The sequence below is a fragment of the Eptesicus fuscus genome, chromosome 21, assembly GCF_027574615.1.
Source record: "Eptesicus fuscus isolate TK198812 chromosome 21, DD_ASM_mEF_20220401, whole genome shotgun sequence".
NCBI classification, from domain to species: Eukaryota; Metazoa; Chordata; class Mammalia; order Chiroptera; family Vespertilionidae; genus Eptesicus; species Eptesicus fuscus.
Genome location: NC_072493.1, coordinates 39017167 through 39030929, shown reverse-complemented (window position 1 = coordinate 39030929; position 13763 = coordinate 39017167). Strand labels below are relative to the sequence as shown.

The window sequence follows — 13763 nt, the reverse complement described above, 5'->3', positions numbered from 1 at the left end:
TAAAAGCACCCATTGTTTCCTGGTTCCAGGCTCTGTGGCAAGCACTTTCCACACACCACTGACTATTCAGAGCCTTCCTGTAACACAGTATCAGCATTTTGTTTTCCAACATTGATTATAAAAAATGTCACACCTACAGACCAGTTGGAAAGATCATGCGATGCACCTCCCTTTGCCCTCCCCTGAGGTCCTCAAACTTTGAACATTTTGTGAGGTCCACTCATGCTCCATTTTACAGATGTAAACACTGAGGCACAAACAAGATTAAGTCACTTTCTCAAGCTTTCCCAGAGCAGTGGTCGGCAAACTGCGGCTCTCGAGCCACATGTGGCTCTTTGGCCCCTTGAGTGTGGCTCTTCCACAAAATACCACGGCCTGGGCGAGTCTGTTTTGAAGAAGTGGCGTTAGAAGAAGTTTAAGTTTAAAAAATTTGGCTCTCAAAAGAAATTTCAATCGTTGTACTGTTGATATTTGGCTCTGTTGACTAATGAGTTTGCCGACCACTGCCCTAGAGGGTGCCCCCAAAACCACTAGTTTGCATGTTAGGTGTTGTGGGACACAGATGGGGAGGCCCTGCCCTGATCTACTGCTCACCATTTAGTGCTGCACTGTTCAATATGGTAGCCACCAGCCACATGTTGCTGTACACATTTAAGTTTAAATTCACTAAAATTAAAATTAAATGAAATTTAAAATTCAGTTCCTCAGTCACATTTCAAGCGCTCAAGTAGCCACACGTGGCCACTGTACGGACGGTACAGATATGGAAATTTCCATTATTTCAGCTCTGGACTCTAGGGTGTAACAGAGAAAAGACCCATGATTTGATCTTTTTATTTATTTATCTCTCCCCCCTCACTGAATTTTAGAGAGAGTGGAAAGGAGGGGGAGAGACACAGAGAGAGAAACATCAGTGTGAGAGAGACACATTAATTGGTTGCCTCCCGCACGTGCCTGGACCAGAGAGGGGGATCCATCGCAGGATCCAAAGTATGTGCCCTTGACCGGAATTGAATCTGAGACCCTTCAGTCTGAGGGCCAACACTCTAACCACTGAACAACCCGGCTAGGGCAAGACCTGTGATTTTAATCCACCGGGTGTTGGTGGTGAGCCCAAGGCCTGGTCAGAGTGAGTGTCAGCAACAGATTGGGGGAAACTTTAGCCAGCTGGCGTTTCCTCCCCTGCTCTTATCTTTAATCTTAAAAAAAAAAGAAACACAAACAAAACCCTTTCAACTGCCCTCATCTGCCTGTTATTCTTTCCTAGTCTCCACCCTGCCTCTGACCTGTCTATCAGGAGCATGAATTCAGTTGTTCGCGTACTGTAATCCTAATTGCTTCGATGAATGTCATAACCCAGGAACTTTCCAGTGGGCTGAGTCAGAATTGTGCTGGAATCAGCGTCTCTCCTGGGTTGGCTTTGACCAGGTGAATCCATTCAGGAGAAGAAATCTACCAGGTGAGAGTTTATAGGTACCATCAGCTGTCACGACCATGGACTAAAACCCAAGTTGGGGGTTATGGGCTAATTAATGGGCTTTTCTTTCTGAATTAATTTACATGAAAATATGACAGTGCCACTTCAGTAAGAGCACAGTTACGTGTGGTTGTGAACAAGATATCTGATGGGATGTGCTCGTGCGTTTGGCATGGAATGAAAGGATATCCGGAATATCGCAGCCCCCCTTTGGAAGGAGTGATTGTTAAGCCCTGGCCAACAATCTCCAGACTCCTCCCTGCCCAGCACAGTGTGTGCTGTGCATTGTGGGAGCCGGGAGCACTGAGCACAAGTGATGGGTATGAGACTGCAGAGTTTTAATTTTATTTGAATTAGCTTCCATTTAAATTAGCTTGTGGCTGCCATGTTGGACAGCAAAGCGTTAGATGGACAGCTGGAGTGTTGGCCAAACTGGAGGGCTGTCTTCTCATAATTGGGTTCAATGAACAAATAGTGGTTCCTGATTCGGGATCTAAGCATGACAGCATTTCCCCCTGACTGTGCAGGACTGTTCTCGGGGACTAGTCTCTGCTTTTCAATATCAGCATGACCATGGGCTGGCCATTTTGCTTCTCTGAGCCTTCGTTTCCCAATCTGTCAGGTGAGGGATGATGATATCCCTTTTGCAGGGTGTTGTGGAGTCAGGCTGAAGTTCCAAGCCAGCCCCACCTTTCTCTAGCTGTGTGACCTTGGACGAGTTACTTAATCTTCCTTGGCCTCAGATTCTGCAACTTTAAGATGGACATTAACATTGCCTTCCTTCTACAGTAGTTATGAGGATTAAGCAATATCTGCACAGTACGTGGAGCCTGGGGTGTGATACAGCCTATATAGTATGTGTTTGCTCTTGTTATCCTCGCGAGAAGACTGGGCAGAGATGGCAGGTCATGAAATCAATTCAGTAAGTCTCTGCCAGTGGTTTCTCTTGGGATTTATTTTTCTTAAAACCATATTTGATATCATCTTTTTAAGCAAGGATATTTGTTTTGTGCTGCTCTTGTTTCAGGTTCACAAACATGTTTTGTACTGGTCTTGATATAAAGAAGATTTCTTGCCCGGCCAGTGTTGCTCAGTGGTTGAGCGTCGACCCAGGAACCAAGATGACACTGGTTGATTCCGGTCAGGGCACATGCCTGGGTTTCGGGCTCGATCCCCCAGAGGGGGATGTGCAGGAGGCAGCTAGTTGATGACGTTTCTCTCTCATAGATGTTTCTATCTCTTTCTCCCTCTCCCTTCCTCTCTCTCTAAAAATCAATAAAAACATTTTTTAAAAATTAAAAAAACACCTTTCTTGCCGAAACCGGTTTGGCTCAGTGGATAGAGCGTCGGCCTGCGGACTGAAGGGTCCCAGGTTCGATTCCGGTCAAGGGCATGTACCTTGGTTGCGGGCACATCCCCAGTAGGGGTTGTGCAGGAGGCAGCTGATCGATGATTCTCTCTCATCGATGTTTCTAACTCTCTATCCCTCTCTCTTCCTCTCTGTAAAAAATCAATAAAATAAAATTTAATAAAAAAAAAAAAAAAAAAAAAAAAAAAAAAAAAAAAAAAAAAAACACCTTTCTTACTTCCTATGTGCTCAAACAAGTTTTTAAAGCACTACTTTAGCCCTGGCCGGTATGTTCAGTGGTTAGAGCATCGGTCCTCACACGGAGGGGTCTTGGGTTCGATTCCTGGTCAAGGGTACGTACCTGGGTTGCAGGTTGGAGCCCCAACCAAACTGGACCCAATCCATGTGCCTCTCACATTGATGTTTCTCTCTCTCTCTCCCCCCTCCCTTCTACTCTCTCTAAAAATCAATGGAAAAAATAGCTTCAGGTGAGGATTAACAAAAACAAAAAAAGCACTGCTTTAATCTTTTTTAATTGGAAATATCTCAAAATTACGGAAAAGTTGTGAGGACAGTACAAAGAAATTAATTTTCCTAAATCATATGAGAGTAAGTTGCCAATATTATGCCCCATAATGTTTAGTGTGTGTTTCCTACAAGCAAGGACCTTCCACGTAACCAAAGGATAACTTCAAACATAAAAAAGATTAGCATTGATAAGTTTCTACTATGTAATCCTCACACTCCATTCAAGTGTCACCAGTTGTCCCAATGAATGGCCTTCACAGTATTAAAGAACAAAAATTCAGCCGAGAAAATTTACTTATTAGAATTATGTCATGCAGGTTTTTTTGTTTTAGTTTTTAGTCATGCAGTATATGTTTTTTAATTTTTGTTTTTACTTTTAAATTAAATTTTACTTTTACCCCCATCACCATTTATCCCTCCATACCCTCTTCCACCTCCAGCCCCCACCTCCCCACAATCACCACACTGTTGTCCATGCCCATGAGTTCTTTCTTTTTTTGCTCAATCCCCCACCTCTCCCCAACACTGCAACACCCCACCCCCAACCAGAGCTGTCTGCCTGCTCTGTATTTATGAGTCTGTGTCTATTTTGCTTGTTAGCTCATTAAGTTCCACATGTGAGTGAAATCATATGGTACTTGCCGTTCTTTGACTGGCTTATTTCACTTAGCATAATGTTCTCCAGGTCCATCCATGCTGCTGCAAAGGGTAAGAATTCCTTTTTTTTTTTTTTTACTAGGACAGCTGTGTCATATTCCATTGTGTAAATGTACCGTAGCGGTGAGCTGCTTCCAAATCTTGGCTATTGGATGTAACGCTGCAGTGAACAGAGGGGTGCATGTATTCTTTCGAGTTAGTGTTCCAGGTTTCTTTGGATACATTCCCAGAAGTGGAATCGCTGGGCCAGAAGGCAGTTCCATTTTTAACTTTTTGAGATAACTCCATGCTGACAGCAGCCCCACCTGGGTAACTGGGCTTTCCACAGCGACAGCCGAGCAAATGTAAATACGAATTGACTTCATTGAATGATTCACGGATGGGGCAGCGTCCCATTTAGCAAACAGAAGGCAGCTCCCAGGAGCTGTACAAAATGGAAGGTTTTATAGGCAGATTACCTCACGCGTGTGGATCAGGAAATTCCAGACTGGTTGGTGTACGATTCCCTTCCTGGGAGAGACTAACCTGCACTTGGGGTCTGTTTCTTTTTAACAACGGTGAAGGGTTCAAGCTGGACTCTGTCATTGCACTGAGTTGTCCTGTCCCTTTCGCTTCCTTTAGTCTGGAAAATTCTTCCCTCTTCCCTTGGCTGCCATGACTCCTGTGAACAGTAGAGGCCGGTTTTGGGGCAGGATGTCCATCCGTTTGCCTTGGTCTGCATCTTCTCCCCATCAGATTCCGGTTCTGCATCTCGGGCAGGAGTGTCCCAGGATGGTGGCTTTCGGGACAGTCGCTTTGATCGCTTGGGAAAGGCGGAGTCTTCCAGGCTTCTCCACTGGAAGTCACCCTTCCCCGCTTTGTAATGAATGTGTTTTCTGGGGAGACATTTAGGGGCTGTGTAAATATCCGTTCCTCATCACATTTGCTTTTTTATTTTTTATTTTGAGAGTATGTTTATTAAAGCTGGGGGCAGTGAGACAAGGAAGGGCTTAGGATGGAAGAACAAGAGAGCCCAGACACGTGACAGGAAAGTGAGCCACGTGGGGCTGGGTGGACCCAGTGGGAAGTAAAAGTCACAGTGACAGAAAGGAGCTGAGGGGGGCTGCTGTCCACTCACTGGGAAGTCAGAGGAAAAGGGGGCCTCGGAGACAGGTTCAGGGGGTAAACCTGGGACGAGCTGCTGCCGCCCATTGCTCCCCTTGTTGCAAGTCTTGTGGGGACCCTTAGAGTTTAGGAGATGCATGCCTGAGTGGGAAGAAAGGTGTGAGAGCGCTCCTCATCAGATGTTTTATTTATTAATTTATTTAGTTATATCCGAATAGACTCATAGCATCGGTGGATTATAATCTATCATAGTCATGGTTTGTTCTCATGTTCAAATTGTCCCCAGTTTGACCTGCGGGAGCTCCTGTGAGCTGGTCGCTGAGTCCTTTCAACCTGTCCCCATCATTCTTTGAGCATTTTTTTTTTTTTTTTTTTGCTTCCTGGCACAACAAGACCTGCTAGGCTTACCATGTCCTTTCACTGTGCCCGTCCTAGAATTAGGCTTTACTCCAGGAAGCCCTGGGATATTTCACTGGAGGATGACATTTTTATTTTTATTTTTGTTAATCCTCACCCGAGGATATTTTTTCCCTCCATTGATTTTTGAGAGTGGAAGGGCGGGGGAGAGACACACAGAGAGAGACATCGATGTGAGAGAGACATAGATTTGCTGCCTGCTGCACCCTCCCCGACCTGGGCTGGGGAGGCAACCGAGGTACGTGCCCTTGGCTGGAATGGAACCCAAGACCCTTCAGTCAGAGGGCCGATGCTCAAACCGGCTCGGGCTGGAGGATGACATGTAGAAACCACGATTTGGGACCAATAGCTGTGGTGGTTGCTATTGGGTTCTTGCTGCACCCAGGCTTTCTCAGTGGACAGAAGCAGGAAGTATGGATATATTTACACACACATGTACATCTATAGTTATTCTACATCTACCTCTATATCTTGAAAATCCTGAGGCTACTCTATCTCCAATTCTAACCCCTCACTATAGGGTTCATTCTAGTTTTCTCCCTTTGCATAGTTGTGGTCCATGAGTGAGAAGTCTGGCTCTCAATGTCCCTGATATACTTGCTTCTGTGCTCAGTTCCCCTGAAAGCAGCCAGTCTTTTACAGCTGCCGCTGCCCACGCCCCACAGCCCCTTGGGTGGACGCCTGCTCATCCCACCCTATTCTGAGCCCTGCACCCCCCTCTCCTACCCTCTTCCAGGCACCTACTTGCTTCTGTTCGGGAAGGGAATGGAGAGGACGACAAAGGAAGAGCTTAATGTGTTTCACATAGACCTTTGTTTTGCTCTTGCAGTTGCTACTCCTAGCTGTGCTTTCTTTCCTTTCCTCTTTCTTGTTAAAAAAAGATGCAAGATTCTGCATAACTTCAGGGTTCCTTTGTTGAACTGGACAGAGCTTTAAAATGTTTCCAGCCCCAGATGGTTTGGCTCAGTGGACAGAGCGCTGGCCTGTGGCCTGAAGGGTCCTGGGTTCGATTCTGGTCAAGGGCACATGCCTGGTGTGCAGGCTCGATCCCCGGTGTGAGGCGTGCAGGAGGCAGCCAATCAGTGATTCCCTCTCATCATTGATGTTTCTATCTCTCTCTCCCTCTCCCTTCCTCTCTGAAATCAATACAAATATATTTAAAAATAAATAAATAAATAAGGAAGTAAATAAAATGTTTTCGGCACAGCACTCACTAGAACAGGAGTCCGAGGAGAGACGAGAAAGGAGGAGATGGAGGAAGGACACAAGGGGCAGGGAATCTAGGCAGGTGAAAAGCAACCGAGGGAGAAAAATGACCTCATCTGCTGCCCATGTTTTTTCCAGAGTTTGATCTTTGAGGTCCATGTTTACGCTTGAGAAATGGATTTCAACATCAGGCAGGGCTGGCCGGGGACAAGGCAGCCGGCAGGAGACAGGTGGGAGCGTCTGCCTGAACTGGCCTTGCTGGTTTCTCTTCTTCTGGGTTTGTGTTTTTAAGGAAGGGCTCATTTCATTTTAATTACATAAGAAATACATGGAAACCTTCTCGCTGTGAAACAAACATTCAAGCCATACAGAGAGAGAGAGCAAAAAGCCCCTGTGAGAAATGGGCAGTCAGCCAGTGGCAGAGGGGGAATTTGAGCGCAGTTTGGAAATGCTTTTCACAGGGACAAACGTGCATAATTTTTGACTTGGCAGTTTTCTTCCGAGGAATTCAGCGTGGGAGATGGGTTCCTATGGCTGACACAAGGTCTGCTCAAGTGATCTGAATTCCAGTAGCATTGGTAATGGCAAAAAAACTAGGAATATCCTAGAGGTTTATTAAGAGGGGACTGGTGTAAGTGTAGTACGTTTAGACAGTCTGATGCTTTATGGACATTGAACAAAACAAGACAAGGGTATTATGCTAAGTGAAAGAAGTCAGAGAGAGACAGACAAATACCATATGATTTTACTTATAGGTGGGATCAAAAGAACAAACACAAACAGACAAAACAGGAACAGACTCATAAATACTGAGAACAGTCTGATGGTTGCCAGAGGGGGGAGGGTTTTGGGGGCTAAGTGAAAAAAAGCAAAGGCTTTAAGAAGTACAAACCGGCAGTTACAAAATGGTCACAAGATGTAAAGTACAGTATCGGGAATATACAGTCAATCATATCGTAATAACTATGCATGGTGTCAGATGCGTACTAGACTTACCAGGATCACTTACGTCTGAAATGAATATAATATTGAATGCCTACTATAATTGAAAAATTAAAAAAATAAATGCAACACATGAAAAAACAACAACCCACAAGGCACATCTATATATATATGCTCATCTGGAGAGATTTTGATGTTCATGAAAAAAAAAAAAAAAAAGCAAGATGCAGAATAGTGTGCCACCATTGAGACCATTGAGTTAAAAAATGATCTCTGTGTGAGTGTTTGTAGATATTTCAGGAAATACCCACAAGGCAATAAATGCTCTTGCCTCTGGAAAGGGGTGGGGGTGGGAGGGGGCTTTTCCATCCTTCCTGTGTGATCTTGGACAAGCCTGTGTCTTCTCTGAGCCTCAGTTTCCCCGTTTGGAAAGGGAGGGTGATGAAGTGAGAGGCTGGAATTCTATTCCAGGGCAGGCACACCGGAGAGGCCACTGAAGAGAGGCCCGCTCCTCCTGTGACTTCACAAGGAGCCCCTCCCAGGTCCTGCTTCATCTGTTCCCGGGAAAAGGGCTTGGCTCTTGGCGGGTCTGCCCAGGGCCAGCGGTAGTGCGTGGGTTTTTGACTTGACGCAGGAAAAATTTCAAAACGTGAGTGCAGGTGACTGTGAGGGAACGGCAAAACAAGAAAAGGCTTAGCATAGAAGAAGCAACAGGATCGCCTCGCTCTCTGGGAAGTCAGAGAAAAGGGGCCTTGGGGGCAGGTTCTGGGGTTAGCCTGGGATGAGCTGCCGCTGCCCTTTGCTCCCCTGGTCACAAGCCTCGTGGGGTCCTTGAGAGTTTAGGCGGTGCATGCCTGTGGGGGAAGAAGTGGGGGGAGAGGGAAAAGGAATGGCAGGGACTGCTCCCCAGAAGGAGAGCGTGCCCTGGTCCTTTGTCTTGAGGCTTTTATCTCTTTCGCACAGGCGCACAGGCGGGAGTCTTAGGGAGGGTCTCAGCAGACTATTCATCACTGTTCCAGGTGGGCTCCTCCAGGGTCCTGGACTCACTGACGGGTCAGCGTCAGGGCGGGGCCGTCAGTCATGGCAGCTGGTCCTGGTGTGGCCCACCTGGTTCTGCTGCTTTTCTGGGTCTGGAGCTGAAATACAACTGAGGCCTAGATGTTATCTGTAGGGAGGTGACCTTCTGTAGCTGCTGTAAATTGCTCTGGGTTTGTTCAGCCATCTGTCCGTTTCCCTGTTCCACTGGCCTACTGGCCTGTCTCACATCCAAAGTAAAAAACTGGCATTTGCGCATTTGCAGCCACCGGCCTGCAGCCAGATTCCCAAGGGGATTTTCCTAACTCCTTGGCAATCTATGGCAAGTGAGGGGAAGGTAATTCAAGCCTTTCCCGTATCTCTTCGTCCCACCACACCCTCTTGCTTGGGTCCAACAGTGGGTTTCCCCTTCAGGATTCTCAAAAATCACCATCAATCTCGCCCTGCCTGGTGTGGCTCAGCTGGTTGTGCGTGGTCCTGTGCACCGAAAGGTCACCGGGTGGATTCCCGGTGTGCAGGCTCCCATCAATGTTTCTCTCTCTCTCTCTCTCTCTCTCCTCTCTCTCTCTCTCTCAAATTAATAAAAACATCTTTAAAAAATAATAATCATTCTGTCTCTGCTGAGCCCTCCCCTGAGGGCGGAGTGGCCCTGTGGGCGCTCGCTCACCCACCTTCTATGTGACCTGTGTAGACGCCCATCTCAGTTCGGTACCCAAGGAGCTCCGCTGCCCGGGTCCAAAGCTCTGCTCCTCCACCACTCTGTGAGCTGGGGCAAGTCCCTTCATCCTCCTGTGCCTCAGTTTCCTCATCTATGAAGTAGAAGCAATACTAGTCCCTATTTGGTAGGGTGGTTGTGAGGATACCAGTTAGCCAATGTGTCTGTATCTGCCCTGGGCAGTATGGCGGCCACTGCCTCTCCGAGGCCCCGTCTTTCTGTAGCCCTCTCTGACTTGGCTTTGGAGTTCTCTCCCTGGGGTCCAAACTTGAATACTATTCAGTACATACATTTGGTAAATAAAATGTATTGTAGTTTAAAAAGAAAGAAAGAAAGGAAGAAATGTGGCTGGTCTGAATAGAGACATGCTGCGAATGTAAAAATACAGCATTTTGAGGACTAAAAATACAGCATTTTGAGGACTAAGTAGGAAAAATAAAAAGAATGTAAATACTTCCCTTATTATTATTGTATAGATCACATTATGAAAGGCTAACATTTTGGATATGTTGGGTTAAAATACGATAATCTCACCTGTTTCTTTGTGCTTTTTCGAATGTGGCTCCTAAAAAGCTAAAAACAACACACGTGGCTCACATTATGTGTCTATTGGACGGCACTGGGCACGTAAATGTTACCTTGTATTTTTTAATTTTTATTTCTTTTCTTTTCTTTATTTTATTTTTTTAGAACAAGGAATTAGGACAGATCACCGGCAGATACGGAACTCTGTGGGATTCCCAGATGTTGCTCAAATCGATCCATTTCTCCTACGTCCCCTCTCCGAGTCCAGGCCTCCTCGCGTCTTGCCTACGTGCTGTTCTCGCTGCGTTTGCGCTCAGGTCTCATGGTGGCCATTGCCCCCGGGTCACCGATAGCCAGGCCCCCTCTGCTCCGGGCACCGGGGAGGCTCGCCTTCCCCACACCTGGGAGACGTGCCCGGCCGCCTGGAAGCACTTGAGCGGCTGTTCTCTGCCCTGTCCACGGGACCACCAACCTTCCCAACGGCAGGGCCGGGCTGGGGGAGTGAGGACAATGCGCCCTCGGAGCCCGTGACAAATGTCAGCGAGTGAGGAATAAACCTTGTTTGTTTTGAGCCACTGCGTCTGGAGTTGTCACCGCAGCGTCCCTGGGGCCTTCCCCCTCCCCCTTCACTTGCTCTGCAGCCAGCGGGCCTGTTTGCGGATCTGGTCAAGGCCTCCCACCAGCTGTAACCCTTTCCCGCTTCCCAGCACGGTCATGACAAGGTCCAGATGCTTCCGTGGCTTTCGAGGCCAGACCTGCCCTTCAGCCTCGTACGCACTGCTTCCAGCTCATCTCCAACCCCTCCCCACCCCTGATGACATTTCTGCGAGCACCACACTCCCCTGCTCACTGCCCAGCCTCTCGCCTTCCGCCCAGGAAGCGTTTCCTTCGTCCTGCCCTCCCCTCTCCAGTCTGGATCAGGTGCCTCCTTTGGGGCTCCCCCGCCCCAGGGATCCCCCGTAATTGTCCTGATCCCTTCACATCATCTCTCTCTGAAGAACAGGTCTCTCTCTGCCCCTGGATTTCAGTGCCCCGAGGGCAATGCCAGGGCTGTTTGCAGCGCTGCTCACATCAGGGCCAGACGCAGAGGAGGGTTTCAATACACGTCTGTTGGCTGAATAATGAATGAGCTCGGATGCGGAGCAGATGTCTTCGCCGCAGGGTTTTCCACCAGAGGCTGCGGTCTCTGCCTCTGTCTTCCCCGTTTTCTGCTGAAAGGCTGACTTCCTCCGGAGCGGGGCCTGGGCCCTTGGCAGCATTCCTCCTCGGACGCAGCAGGGAAGTGGCTGTGGTTTCTGCGGAAAGTCCCAGAGAAATTCTGTTTTCTCGGCTCCTCTAACCAGTTCCACCCAAGTGTCTGTGCTGACTCAACACCCTCGCCAACGTTTTATATTTTCCCAAACACGTTTCATGAGAAACTGCAAACATACAGGAAAGTTGAAATGATTTTACAGTGGACACAGGTGTACCCATCCCCTGGATTCTACAATCACCAGTTGACTCTAATTGCTTCATCACACATCCACCCATCTTTCTATCCCTCGGTCTGTCCGTCATTCCAAGGTAAGTTGCCGTCACCAGCGCATTTCCCTCTCAACACGATCCCACGTGTGACATTAACAAGAGTCTGGCCCCGGCAGGGTGGCTCGCTCGGAGCATCATCCCATGCACCAAAAGGTTGTGGGTTTGATTTCCGGTTGGGGCATGTCCTGGAGGCAACTGATTGATGTTTCTCTCTCACATTGACGTTTCTCTCTCTCTCTCTTCCTCTCTCTCTAAAGTCAATAAGCATATCCTAGGGTGAGAATTAAAAAAAACCCACAAACCCACACAAACAAACAAAAAATGAAAGTTCAATTTTTAAAATATTTTTTTATTGATTTCAGAGAGGAAGGGAGAGGGAGCGAGAGATAGAAACATCAATGATGAGATAGAATCATTGATTGACTGCCTCCTTCATGCCCCCCACTGGGGATCGAGCCCGAAACCTGGGCATGTGCCCTTGGCTGGGAACCGAACCTGGGACCCTTCAGTCCATAGGCAGACGCTCTATTCACTGAGCCAAATCAGCTAGGGCCATGGTCAGCAAACTGCGGCTCGTGAGCCATATGCAGCTCTTTGGCCCCTTGAGTGTGGCTCTTCCACAAAATACCACGGCCTGGGCGAGTCTATTTTGAAGAAGTGGCGTTAGAAGAAGTTTAAGTTTAAAAAATTTGGCTCTCAAAGAAATTTCAATCATTGTACTGTTGATATTTGGCTCTGTTGACTAATGAGTTTGCCGACCACTGATCTAGGGCCAAAAGTTCAATATTACTTACAGTTCATTCTTATTTGTTTAGTTTTCAGGTAAAGTTTACATACACGGAGATGCACAAAGGCTAAGTGCACTGTGAAAGGAGTTATGACAAGTGTGTAGACCTGTGCCAGCCAAGTCCCTGTCAGGGCATTAACCACTCCAGAAGGTTCTCTCCCACCCCCTCCCGGTCAACCACTGCGTGTCAGAGAGCAATAGAGGAGGTAGGAGAAACAGGGTAGGAAGCGGGGGACCAGACCTTCAAGGACCTCTTACACCATGATGAGGAATTAAAAAAACAATCAGTGCTATTATTAGTATTCTTATTACCTTCTCAATAATAAGAACAATAATAGTAAGGGTATGCTGGATCCTTTTTGTTTGCTTTTCAGACCCACTCTCTGCCTTTCCCTGTCATACTCCTGGGAATGTGCTCATACCTTAGGCCGATCTGTATGGACTACACTGGCCTTTTTATTTTATTGATTTTTTTACAGAGAGGAAGGGAGAGGGATAGAGTTAGAAACATCGATGAGAGAGAAACATCGATCAGCTGCCTCCTTGCACACCCCCTACTGGGGATGTGCCTGCAACCAAGGTACATGCCCTTGACCTGGAATCGAACCTGGGACCTTTCAGTCTGAAGGCCAACGCTCTATCCACTGAGCCAAACCGGTTTCAGCTACACCGGCCTTTCTTGACCTCTAGCTTCCTGTTTGGTTGGTCAGTGGGGACACTGGTGAGAGATTGGAGGGAGGGGTCTTTATTCCCTAGCTCCCTCCCTGATGTGGGGTTGTCCTCCCACCCAAGACCACACTTCCAGTCAGGAGGTCCTCTCCACGCACACCTGGGTAACGACTGCCATGCAGGCCTGGGGATAACAGAAGCTCCCATCTTTCCAGCCCTGGGGGCTGCACCATCTCCCTGCCTCCACCCTGTAAAGAGTCTCTTTATTAAACTCTCCCCTGTCACTCAGCTTGAATTTCCTGTCTGTTTCCTGCTGAGGCCCTGCATGCTGCGGCCCCTAATATATACTGAGAACGTCCTAAAAGCCACACTGTTCCAAGCACTTCATAGAAAACGGTCTATTTGATCCACCTGATGACCATATACGTAGAAATAGAGGTTTGGAGAGGTGATGTCACTAGCTCCGAGTTCGGAATGGAGGACCCAGGATTTGAACCCCAAAGGCATTGTAACTGTTAATCCTAAAAGCAACTGGCAGCCACTGACAGGGTTTTCAGCCACCACCAAGTCTGGCGGTGTTTTGAACGCGCCCCCTGGTGGCTGGAGGAGCATTGTCAGCTGAGTTACCATGGGCCCTGCGGAGTACAGTACTTCTATTTGGCTTTGCGGGTGCAATATTCAACCGAATCCTGCAGCGGAGACACTGACAAGGGGACTCTGTCTGGATTCCAGGGTGCCTTCTTGGAGGAGGTGACTTGGAGCAGAGCCTTAAAGGACAAGCGGCAAAGGCCTGAGAGAACCGGCCTTGTTCAGGGAAGCGGGCGTAGCT

The 13763-nt window shown here is 47.7% G+C and overlaps 1 long non-coding RNA gene across 1 annotated transcript; it reads left to right on the top strand.

Moving 5' to 3' along the window:
• The first annotated feature begins 4012 nt into the window (after positions 1-4012).
• LOC129147695 (uncharacterized) lies at positions 4013-10525 on the top strand. Its single transcript, XR_008554963.1, has 2 exons — positions 4013-4061; positions 10120-10525. It is a non-coding gene; the product is annotated as an uncharacterized LOC129147695 (long non-coding RNA).
• The last annotated feature ends 3238 nt before the right edge of the window (positions 10526-13763 follow it).